The following is a 12,826-nucleotide window of genomic DNA, read 5'->3' as shown; positions in this document are numbered from 1 at the left end:
CCTCAAAAGAATTTCGTGTGATAAATCGTGAAAGCGCAGAAGACGTGTGCGAACATTCGCTGTATACAATACCATAAGTAACATAAAAAAATAAGTATTACAATTCACTAGATTCATAACCGAACTTATTTTTATAGTTATTGCACCATCAAAATGTTTTACCAGCACAGAGCGCCCTACACTGAGAGAAAAAAAACCCTGTTCAAATTACATTAAAGTGTTGGAAGCAGGGGATGCCAAGACGTTTCTGTAAATATAACAGATTATTCCGTATTATAATATTCCAAGTAATTTTATGTTAATTTAACATGATGAAATAGCTGTAAATAACACAGTCATAAAATCTGTCAAATCAACATGAATAACAGTCTGGAGTACGTTAACCTTATACGTAATTTTATTGGCATATTAAAGTTGCTTTTACACATCCGTCGGTAAAAATACTTTTTATATCTCAGTAAATTCGAAGTATCAAATAATTAATTCAACACACACTATTGTAGAAAATACACTAACGCGTTTAGTCAAATTTACGAATATGAAACGGAATTTTAGACGTGGTAGCTAGGACAAAACAGCTAATATGCAGGGCCGATCTCACATTTTTCAATAAAATATAATTAAAAGGTTATCCGAACAGACAATTCGGGGCTAAACGGGTCAAATCTCTCAGGGAGACCCTATAAGCACAACTTGTTCTTTAGTTTTTAACAACTTGGCTTATGTTCAGTCCTTTTTGGCTAGTATTTTTTAAAGTTTCACGCGTAAGGTTGATTTCTAGTATATAGCTAAGGTAGCCTACGTAAAGAGACTATATTCCAAAATATAGCACGATTATAATTTACATGCTTACGTAATCACTGATACACAGCTATTTCACTAGTAAAAATGATTTTGTTTAAAAAATAACAATAAAATCAAAAGAATGTTTTACGAGGCAAGTGGGTTTTCAAGTTTTCCAGATAGGTACTAATATAACTGTGAGCCTCTCTGGTTCAAGAGAAATCGGGCCAAGACTTTGGCCTCTCTATTAACCAAAGTAAACCATCGCGTAAGTAGTATTTTACCGAATTGTTTATTGCTGTAAATCAATTCGACAAACGACTAAATATTAAAACGCTCGCTCTTTTCCGAAAGAAACACTCGCTTAGGTTGTATCAAATATCTCATGGTTTTTATATTTATTCATTTTTCTTATTTATTTCGTACAATTTCTATAACGTTTTAATTAATATTTAATTGAAACCATTTGAGGCCGATAAGGGATGGCTATAGCCACAAAACATATCATGACTCTATCATTAATAGATTTCAAAATAGAGCTATTGAAAGTCAAAGTTTAGTCAATCCCTGCCTTGGGCAGTGCACCCAAAAATATAATTTTGGGTAATGTCGGAATCGAAAACATTTCTTTATCACTTCTTGGTCTGCAGGGTGAAGGATTATCAAAAAAATTACCATGCATTTTGCATAATTATATTTATGGGGTTCAGATGCTATTAACTAACACGTGTAAGTAGATGAAGGGTGATCGTACGGGGCGCGCCCCCACAGCAATGAACAAATAAATACAAATGTTTAAAACATTTGTGTGCTGAAATAACTAGTTTTTCAAAAATACTGCCTCTCCGATGAATTATACGTTTGAAGTTTGTAAATTGAAATTATTGGATTCCAGTATATCTACAGTGTCAGATATGCTAATAGTTTTTAAAGAACTTCCGTGTTAATCTTACTGAAGCTAGCCGTTTAAGTACATATCTGTTATTCAAGTAAATTTGACGTAATGAACTGTTAATTTTACACTCTCGGTGTGTGTAATAAATACAGCTGCAAATATTCCTGAACATTTTTACAATGTCCTTCTGTACATTTTACAAGACCAACCCATTTTTATAGAATACAGGCCATTTATGTACTTATGTTCCTGTATAAAATAAAGGAAACGTGTAATTTGTACAGGATTATTCTGTACAAGTTGTACACACACGTTTCATGTAAATATCTTCTGTTAAATTAAAAGATAACAGTAATTATTACAGGATTATTCTGTGCAAGTGATATACAGACGGTTCATGTAAAATTATCCTGTTAAAACTAGGGTTTTTTCTCTCAGTGTAGTGTCTAAAATATGCGGAAATGATATTGAAATGATAATAAAATGATAACGAAATCTTTATTTAGAGTGTACAACAACAGTGCGAATAGCAGCTACAAGGCAGTACACTACAATTTTTGCAATTATACAAAAATTAAAATTACATCAATAAAAAAAGAAGTTTCAATTTATTGTTGTTTTAGATTCATAATATTGGAGTATTTACACGAGAATAGATCTATTTTATTTACGTTATCGTTATATGTTCGTTGAATTCGCAACAACGGCGTTAACATTAAAAGTCACATTTTGCCGAGTTCCATGGCTAGGGACATGAAAGTTCATTGATGGCAAAAGTGTCGGTAAAATAGAAGTGTTTAGTAACCGCCATAAATCCAAATTTCGCGATTTCTGACGAAATTACGTATAGTTTCCATACCAAAGCAGCTTACTAGATGGTTATATACATAGGGTTCTTTTTTTTAGAAAATCCGTATGTGCAATTTCGATAAACTTCCTTTGCACACCCTCGATTGAAGCGAAGAGGTATTCGGCACAACCACCCCAGGTAGAAATATCGTAGGTCAGTTTTGACCGCACCAAGCTGTACATAGTAAAGAGTTTTAAAACAATTCACTGAAATAAGGGCTCTCGCTAGCTACAGGACACCAAACAGCGTTGGTATCGATACCGATTTGCCATCGTTTGAAACATGAAATCGGTATCGGAATCGGTTAAATTACGATATCGGCAAACACTAATATATATTTTATATTTCGATCAAAAACGCGTTTTCAATCATATTTATCGCTATCAACGTAGCCTGGACCTTAAAGTATTAAGTATAGTGTTTAGTCTTTGTAGTTTTGACGGCCTTTAAAGCATTATTTAAAGCAGAGGAAGTTTTAATTTCGCGGTTTTTTTTAATATTCTAGTTTTGGTCGTTAATGCTTTTGTGATTTGCACGGCAGTGCAGTTTCAGGGAAGATTTTTTCATAGCGCATCGTTGTGGGTATTGCTTTAATGCTAATTTTCAAACCGAACCTTATTTCGACACTGATACTCCCTTCAAGGTGCGACTTGGACTTGCAACTTAATTACCGTCCATGTCTCGGTCCTTCGTGAAAATTTTTGTTAAGAATGTAAAAATAATATCGGAGAGCAGTGAGCACGTCTTGGAGTTGTGGGGAACTTTGTCTTTGTTTTGAGGACCGCGTGCGAATCATGCGTACCAAAAAAAACATACTTGGGCTCGTGACCAGTAGCGCCGCCTGATTGTTTTAGGCGGCGCTTGATCCACCTGAAACATTTCTGAATCAAATTTCGTAATAGCGCCTCCTAAAATTCTAGAAAGGCTCATAGTAATATTTAGTCGAATATTATTGCACTTATTAAAACTGTTAATAAATTTTTAAAAATAAAAGATTATTCTTATTGTTTCGATTAGACGGTTCATAAATTAATAAATTAACAAGAAGATATGTTTTCTTATATAACTTTAATTCACGGTTTTTTTTCGAAGCCGATAAAAATATTAAGCTTTTTAGATATTGGGAACCCCAGTTGGGTGAACGGCTTAAGCACCTCCAAATTTCAATTACTAGTGACGTAACTGCTCGTGGCACCGAGAAAAATCTTTTTAATTACATTTTAATTATTATCATTTAAGCCTAATATTCCGCGTATCAATCGTAAACCTGATATTTCGGCTTGGCGGAAGTCTCGCATACTTTAGACACTAGGGCGCTCTGTGCTGGTAAAACATTTTGATTGCTCAATAACTATGATAATCAGTTCCATTATAATTCTAGTGAATTGTAATACTTATTTTTTTTATGTTACTTATGGTATTGTATACAGCGAATGTTCGCACCCGTCTTCGGCACTTTCACGATGTATCGCACGAAATTCTTTTGAGGAAAGGCTTAGACTAAGTGTTAGGCTTGCAGGCGGTTCGGGTTCGTATAACAGTAACAGTCTGCATGCCTTAAGCGTATGGTCGGTTGGGGTCAAACCTCACCCGAACCGACAAATTTCAGGTTGGGTCGGGTTCGAGTTGGAAGTGGGTTTGGGTTACTTCCAACCCGACCCGGTGTTATGCTCAAGTCCAGATCGTAATATCCCCAGTAGCAATTGCCGCCTGCCCGACGGCGCCGATTTTCGGTTGGGTCGACAGTCCGACGGCGACTATTTCGTGGCCAAAATACAGTCGTTAAACTACTCTTTTGACTGGTACTTCGTCCGCCCGAACTTCAGCCGGGGAAACCATTTTTACCGCAAAGAAATTTCTTTCCGACTAACAACAAGTAGTTATTACGACACAATATTGTAATGATACCCGATTCCATTTCGGATTCATACCAGACCTGGTTTTGGAACCATACCCGACTCCAATTAGGATCTTTTCCCAACCCAATTTCGGATCCTTACCCGACTCCGAATAGGATCCTTACCCGACCCTATTTCGGATCCTTACCCGACAATATTTCGGATCCTTACCCGACCCCGTTTCGGATACATACCTGACACCGTTACGGAGTCTCATACCCAACACGAACTCTTTGGAATATTAAGATGTCTCTAGACGTACAGTGCCGGATTTAAGACTACTGGGGGCCCTGTGCTTAACATACTTATAGAGGCCCCCATGGAGGTACTTGAACACAGTTTCCCAACAAACAGGCTCCCTTTCGTGCTTCGAGCGTGGTGCCTAGCGCAGCTTAACAATCTGGACTGGCTCTTCCACTCCTCCAGGAGTCCCCTACCCATTACATACTCCCAGCCATGGGTGCCACCAGAGGCCACGATCATTCCGCGCTGGCTATCTACTCCCAACTATTCTTTGAAGCCTTAGATCCTCACCTCACAGACGCAACGGTGATATATACGGACGGCTCAACGGCTCTTCATTCAGGTGTCGCGGTTCATCCTATTAATAGGATAAAACTCTTCGCGATCCAAATGGCCCTCTCATACGCGTTCACGCATCTTAAAGGAGCTGTAGTGATTTGTTCAGACTCACAAAGTGCTCTCACGCAACTATGTCAGCGATCTCTTGACCCGGTGGTTACGTTTATTCATAATTTACGCGATCGGCACACTAGCCCAATTACCTTCTTGCGGTGACCAGCTCACGTTGGAGTTAATGGTTATGAGTCCGCCGATCGGCTCGCGTCTGTTACTCGGTTGGTTCGTCCTTCGAAGGTAGACTTCCTTCTACCTTATTCTCTTGCGGAATTAAAGGGTGCCTGTGCGTGGTCGGTCCTCTTCGCGTGGACACAGCACTGGCAGTCTATTCCGGGCTCCTGGCCCCTATACGCGAAGGGAAGACATTACCCAGTTCTAGGGATGTCTTCACCGTTAAACTCTCGCGGCGTGACGACACTCTACTTGCGCGGATCGGGTGTGGACGGCTACCCACCAATTCTACCCTCAGTCGATTGCGTTTAAGCCCAACTGACTCTTGCCCTCACTGTGGGGCAAGGGAAGGCTTCTCGCTATATACACCAATCTCACTCTCCCACGTTATTCTGCCCCCCCCCCCCCAGTAAGGTCCAAGTCGTAGAGCATCAGCGGCGTTAAAGCAAGTCGCGGCTTTAAGAAGATGTTTCAATATTATACAGGGTGTTTAAAAATTCAGTACAGAAAATTTGAGTAGTTGTAGGGGGTTGAGTAAAGATGTATAACTGTCTTCGTGGCGATCCTCTGCAACGAATTGGACAAGCGCTAGAGTCTTTTAAAGTTCGGCCCGAAGACGCCAATACAGTAGACTACCACACGAACTCAAGAACCCAGATTGGTAAGCCGATTTCAGGGGTAGAAAATGGGACTTTACAAAACATTATCGTGTGCGAAACGTTATTTTTATTAATGCTCAAAATTTCGTCCTCCAACTCTTAGAAAAGAAGGCAGCTGCGAAGAAGAGATGAACGTATGTCCTCGATCACTCCAGGTGTGGTACGAATGGGTCAATCAATTATTACAACTAAATCCACCTCTGATTCGACTGGAGGTTCCTAGACAAAATCTTTCATCCAGCCCACAAGAAAAAGTCTATCGTCTTTAGATCTGGCAGGCCTGGCGACTAGACCTCGACCAATCCATTTTTGTGGAAATTGTTCGTTGAGGAATTTACAAACCCGCAAGGAAAAGTGAGCCGGAACCTCGTCATACTGAAAGCACATTTATCGTAAAATTGCTAACGGGGCATCATCAAGAAGGTCCGGTAAGTCATCACGCGGAAAAGCACTATACGTCATCCCATTGACTTTTGGCGGCAGCATGTAAGGACCAATCAAATCGTCTCCGTTAATCCAGCCCAGAAGTTAACAAATAATCTTTCCTGATAACCACGGGTAAACGTCGCATGATGATTTACATGAGCCCATTCGAGCTGGTTGTGAGTGTTAAAAACACCATCCCTGGAAAATGTTTCTTCGTCACAGTGGTTGGAAAAACGGAATCTTGGACGGAACGTTCTGCAACCCATCGCGCAAAAATCCACGCTCAATGGGAAATTGGTTGCTGTAAGATCTTGCACCTTTTGCCGATGATAAGGGTGCTGTCCGTTATCGTGAAGAGCACGAGAAGCAGATGAATGATTGTATCCGGGCGGACTCTGTCATGATTGGCTGCCTGTCAGCAAATCAGGTTAGTATCTTTATTAAAAGGTTATTACTACACTTTAAAGTAATACCAAGTAGTTTAACTACCATATGTTACCAGTATGGTGCCTGTCTCCGCAATCAACGATGGACATTTGCTAAAATTCGTGGGTTAAAGATATTCTTGTTTGGATACCTTTCACGGTAAATTTGTTGAACAGAATATGTATTACCATCCGCTTCGTAAAATTTATGTCCGCACGTTCTTTAGTCGCGTAACGATAAGGCTCCATTATATACTTGTGGTAATTTCACAATGATTGAGAACATCGGTCAAAGCCTTTAAATACCCTATTTAACCCTGCCGATACGATTCAGTAATTTAAGCCAGGCTTTTTCTAATTGGTCTAAAGTAATAACTAGCTTCTAGAATTTTCGAAGTTTGTTGTAGTGAAGTGCGAGGCCTGGCTGTCAGCCTGCCGGTTTCGTCACTTTCATTTGACTTTTGAATCGTGTCACGGCTCGCGCGCGTAAGGGTAGGTAGGCCTAACCGAACTTACCGAAGTAAACTAGTCTTTATCAATCAAATCCTATATGGGAAGTTGGATTGAAACTTTGAAGGAAAGAAAAAAGATCTGATTTAAAAAGGTTGGGGGGACTCGAGGGAGCCATGCGCTAACTGAACCTTGATAGCGCAATAACTCAGAAAATCAGTTACCTTTAGGAGAAGAGATGAAGCCTAGAAGCGGGGAGACCCTTTCAAATCGCGAGGCCCTGTGCCGTAGCACACTTAGCACATAGGTAAATCCGGCACTGTAGACGTATAATTCTGGTATGAACCTATAAAAACGTATTATATTATAAACATATATTTATTGAGAAATAATTTATAAAATTTATATAACCATGTATTGATCATTAAGATCGGACTAGAATTTTTTTTAATACTGTTAAGATTTGCAACATTTCTCCTAGTTTTCCCTTCAAAAGGAACTTACACTTTAAATTTTGCTTGAATTATATTTCCCAACAAATTAAACTAAGTTAGGTTTCATTTATTAATGAAACATTTAAAGCAGCAAATGAATAACTAATATAATCCTTACTCCTTGGGGCTAAGCTTTCTAAAATCGTGCATGCCTTAGAGCAGGCGGATGAAACCTAGAAGAAGAAAACTTCTAAAATTCTCTATAATTGGCTATTTTAGCAATTGGTCGAAAAAACCATATTTGGTCTTTAATAACTCAATAAAACGGTAAGTTGGGAATATATCCACAACAAGAAAAAACAGTCTACTTGCGATGTGACTATTTCTCCCACACCTGAACGCTGAATATTCGGTCCGTCACTGCGTAACTTAAATAGTCTTTAAACAATCGTCTAATCAATTCGATACCGAAACCAAGGAGGATAGAAACTTAGAAAGGGAGACGAAGTAGGAGGCATGAACGCATGAACGCGCCAGTATCCTTGTTAAAAGTTTAGCGCGCGCTCGGTGGGAAAAATTGCGGGAGCACGTGGCGCAAAGTTGGTAAAATTTAAACTAGAAAAGGTTGCGTCCAAAAGGGGGTTTCAGTTTACGCATCGTCTGATTCTAGGTCTGTTACTCAGGCTTCTACTGTATTACTTGACGTTACTGGTTCGGAAAATGCTTGCATTCTCAAAGTTACAAGTGACGTCACCTGGTTCAGCCAATATGCATTGATAAATTCCAATGTTAAAAAACTAGCTCTTCTCTCGGCGCGATCTCACTCAGCCCGCCGTCAGCGTTTTCTAGTGAACGAATTATCCCGCCGCTGGAGGACGTGGCGCTTCAAATTGAGCAGGCTAGCGTGTCGATCAACCGATTTCGCTCAACGCACCGTGAAAGATCAGTGACTGAGAGAATTTCACGGTGCTCGGCCTGAGCTGGTTCAGTTTAAGAGAGAAAATAGCATCGCCAGTATTGAGCACTAGCTTACTTGATCACTCAAATTAAAAAGGTCTGAGCGTTCATTTCAGAATTCGCTCACCATTTTTTCCCACCTCTGGTTCCAGACTCCCAGCCTGATTAAAAGAACCAAAGCAAAATTTTTAAAAAGGTTGCTAATTTTCTACGTTAGATGTCAGTTTTTAACTTATGTCCAAGAGTTTGAGGTTGGTATTTAAACTCCAGAAGTCCATTTTCATCCTCCTAGGTTAACCGAAACTCGTCTAGGTGGCAGGGTGGGAAATAAGGATTTTTTTAAGTGGATATGTGATCCCTCTGGCTTAGAATAAATAAACTGGACCTTGACCAACGGGGTCTCGATCGAGAAACGGTTTGAAAGAATTATTAGATTGCCTCAAAAATTCGTCTGTTGCTGACGTCACCCAGATGATATCCCTTTGATTTTCAATAGGATCTCATATCAGTGACGTCACGATTTTCGTTAGCAACGAAGTAGCCAGACTTAGCCCTTAGCAACCACAGCGTTTCGAGGCAACCTTTTATTACTAAATTTTACTAACCTTGGACCAGTGAACGCCGTCTGCTACATTAGAATATCGTGTTTTAACTTTTATCCGTTTTCAATAGCGTGAATTCAAAATGAAGTGTTTTACAAATTACTAACAAAAAAATTAAACACCTTGAATTAACTATCCCCTCCGATTTAATTAATAAACTGGTCCGAGTAATTTTTGAACTGTTCATTTGCCCACTGCCACCGCTTTCTTTCCCACGCTGCTAGGTGGCGCAGCGACGCTGTAGTTATAGCGTCTGCTAAGGGGTACACTGCGTATCAGTCGTCTCTTAAGCCTATGCTTATTCATTACTATAGTGATTGTTATGAAATAATTATTTTATATTTCGGTCAGTAGACGGCTACAATTCGTAGAATTTACTCTACGCAAGGGGAAGCAGGGTAGGAAACATGGTAGACCTTTAAGAATAGAGAGAGGCACTTTGTAAATCTCTCGGCCAGCCGTTAACTAACTAAATTAAAAATAAGATGTTCTCGCGACCAAAGTCGACTGACTGTCGGTTGTATAAACTCAATTGAGGTTATTAGTGGCCTTTAATGCAACGGTCGGCCGACTGTCGGTAATCAGGCCCGAAACAAGTATACCGCCGACAGTTATTTGAAGAGTCAGCTAATTGTAATTTTTACCGTCTACAAACTTTGGACTCTTACCCGACACATGGACTCTTAACCAACTGTATTTCGGCGCTTACGTGCTACTGGGGATCAGTTTAAACCCATTTTATCGTTCTAAAAATAAAACATTAATCTATTTATATTTTATGATTTTTTCTCTCTAAATGATACCTTCTTTTCAAACATCATAATTTTGTTAAATATAATTTACTAGCTGAAATGTCGGGCCTTCGGCAAAAGGGTTGTGTTGGAGAAAACGCTATCAAAGTTATTGAAATTACTTTTGAACTTCAGTGACATCTACATTTTAACAACGAGTCTTCCCAGTGGTTTTTAGCTAAACTTACAGAAACTAAGATGGTTTTATCTATTCGAACTGTGGTTTATCCAATAATGAAAATTATTTTAAATTCTTTTCTTGACAAGTGTATCAAATAATTAAAACAAAAAATTATTTTGTACTTTGTATAAATGTATTAAATGGGAGTTTTACAAAGCAAAATAGCATTTGGAATAGACAATTATAAAGCACTTTAATTTCCCGAGTAAGATTTTTTTGAAATTTTATTTCTCTTTGCTTTCACATTGATATACGAAAAATCGGCTTTAGACCGAATACAGTAAAATTAGAAATAATCAACGAGCGTAGGTTGCCGCCTCGTATACACCTTCCCGTCTGGAATACACCTTCTCGCCTCGACAGCAACTTCAAGCCTCGTATACACCTTCCCGCCTCGTATACACCTTCCCGCCTCGTATACACCTTCCCGCCTCGTATACACCTTCCCGCCTCGTATATACCTTCCCACCTCGTATACACCTTCCCGCCTCGTATACACCTTCCCGCCTCGTATACACCTTCCCGTCTGGAATACACCTTCTCGCCTCGACTACAACTTCCCGCCTCGTATACACCTTCCCGTCTGGAATACACCTTCTCGCCTCGACTACAACTTCCCGCCTCGTATACACCTTCCCGCCTCGTATACACCTTCCCGCCTCGTATATACCTTCCCGCCTCGTATACACCTTCCTGCCTCGTATACACATTCCCGCCTCGTATATACCTTCCCGCCTCGTATACACCTTCTCGCCTCGTATACACCTTCCCGTCTGGAATACACCTTCTCGCCTCGACTACAACTTCCAGCCTCGTATACACCTTCCCGCCTCGTATACACCTTCCCGCCTCGTATACACCTTCCCGCCTCGTATACACCTTCCCGCCTCGTATATACCTTCCCACCTCGTATACACCTTCCCGCCTCGTATACACCTTCCCGCCTCGTATACACCTTCCCGTCTGGAATACACCTTCTCGCCTCGACTACAACTTCCCGCCTCGTATACACCTTCCCGCCTCGTATACACCTTCCCGCCTCGTATATACCTTCCCGCCTCGTATACACCTTCCTGCCTCGTATACACATTCCCGCCTCGTATATACCTTCCCGCCTCGTATACACCTTCTCGCCTCGTATATACCTTCCCGCCTCGTATATACCTTCCCCCTCGTATATACCTTCCCGCCTCGTATACACCTTCCCGCCTCGTATACACCTTCCCGCCTCGTATACACCTTCCCGCCTCGTATACACCTTCCCGCCTCGTGTATACCTTCCCGCCTCGTATACTTCTTCCCGCCTCGTATACACCTTCCCGCCTCGTATATACCTTCCCGCCTCGTATACACCTTCCCACCTCGTATATACCTTCCCGCCTCGTATACACCTTCCCGCCTCGTATACACCTTCCCGCCTCGTATATACCTTCCCGCCTCGTATACACCTTCCCGCCTCGAATACAACTTCTCGCCTCGTATACAACTTCCCGCCTCGTATACACCTTCCCGCCTCGTATACACCTTCCCGCCTCGTAAACACCTTCCCGCCTCGTAAATACCTTCCTGCCTCGACTACAACTTCCCGCCTCGTATACACCTTCCCGCCTCGTATATACCTTCCCGCCTCGTATACACCTTCCCGCCTCGTATATACCTTCCCGCCTCGTATATACCTTCCCGCCTCGTATACACCTTCCCGCCTCGTATACACCTTCCCGCCTCGTATACACCTTCCCGCCTCGTATACACCTTCCCGCCTCGTATACACCTTCCCGCCTCGTATACACCTTCCCGCCTCGTATATACCTTCCCGCCTCGTATACACCTTCCCGCCTCGTATACACCTTCCCGCCTCGTATATACCTTCCCGCCTCGTATACACATTTCCGCCTCGTATACACCTTCCCGCCTCGTATATACCTTCCCGCCTCGTATACACCTTTCCGCCTCGTATACACCTTCCCGCCTCGTATACACCTTCTCGCCTCGACTACACCTTCCCGCCTTGACTACACCTTCCCGCCTCGTCTACATCTTCCCGCCTCGTCTACACCTTCCCGCCTCGTATATACCTTCCCGCCCGTATATACCTTCTCGCCTCGTATACACCTTCCCGCCTCGTATACACATTCCCGCCTCGTATACACATTCCCGCCTCGTATACACCTTCCCGACTCGTATACACCTTCCCGCCACGTATATACCTTCCCGCCTCTTATACACCTTCCCGCCTCGTATACACCTTCCCGTCTCGAATACCCCTTCTCGCATCGAATACCCTTTCTCATCTCGTAGGATTCCTATCCTTTATAGAATATCCCTTCCCAGTTAAACTTTACAATGGCTTTAACAAACACACATTCTGGCTCTGTGTATACCTACCTGTGTAAATAATTTTGGCTGAAACGGCGTTCCATAGACCCCCGCAATTTCCAACATTATAAATCCGCGGGTTTATAGAGGTCCACGCACCCGTTTCCCTCTAGCGTTTTTTATCTCTCCAAAGGGACAAAGTCCCCTAGGAGGGGTAATACAATCACCGTGTCTGTCTGTCTGTCTGTGGGTCTGTCAGTCAGGCCTGCGAACGCGTTCGCATTTTCGGGGCCAAAGGTAATCACTGCGTTCGCAGTTTCTCGAAGGGTTGGCAAAACCACCGTGTGAC

This window comes from Leiobunum rupestre, chromosome 5 (assembly GCF_980474605.1).
Source record: "Leiobunum rupestre chromosome 5, qqLeiRupe1.1.hap1, whole genome shotgun sequence".
Lineage (NCBI taxonomy): Eukaryota > Metazoa > Arthropoda > Arachnida > Opiliones > Sclerosomatidae > Leiobunum > Leiobunum rupestre.
Note: the sequence above shows the minus strand (reverse complement) of the source record.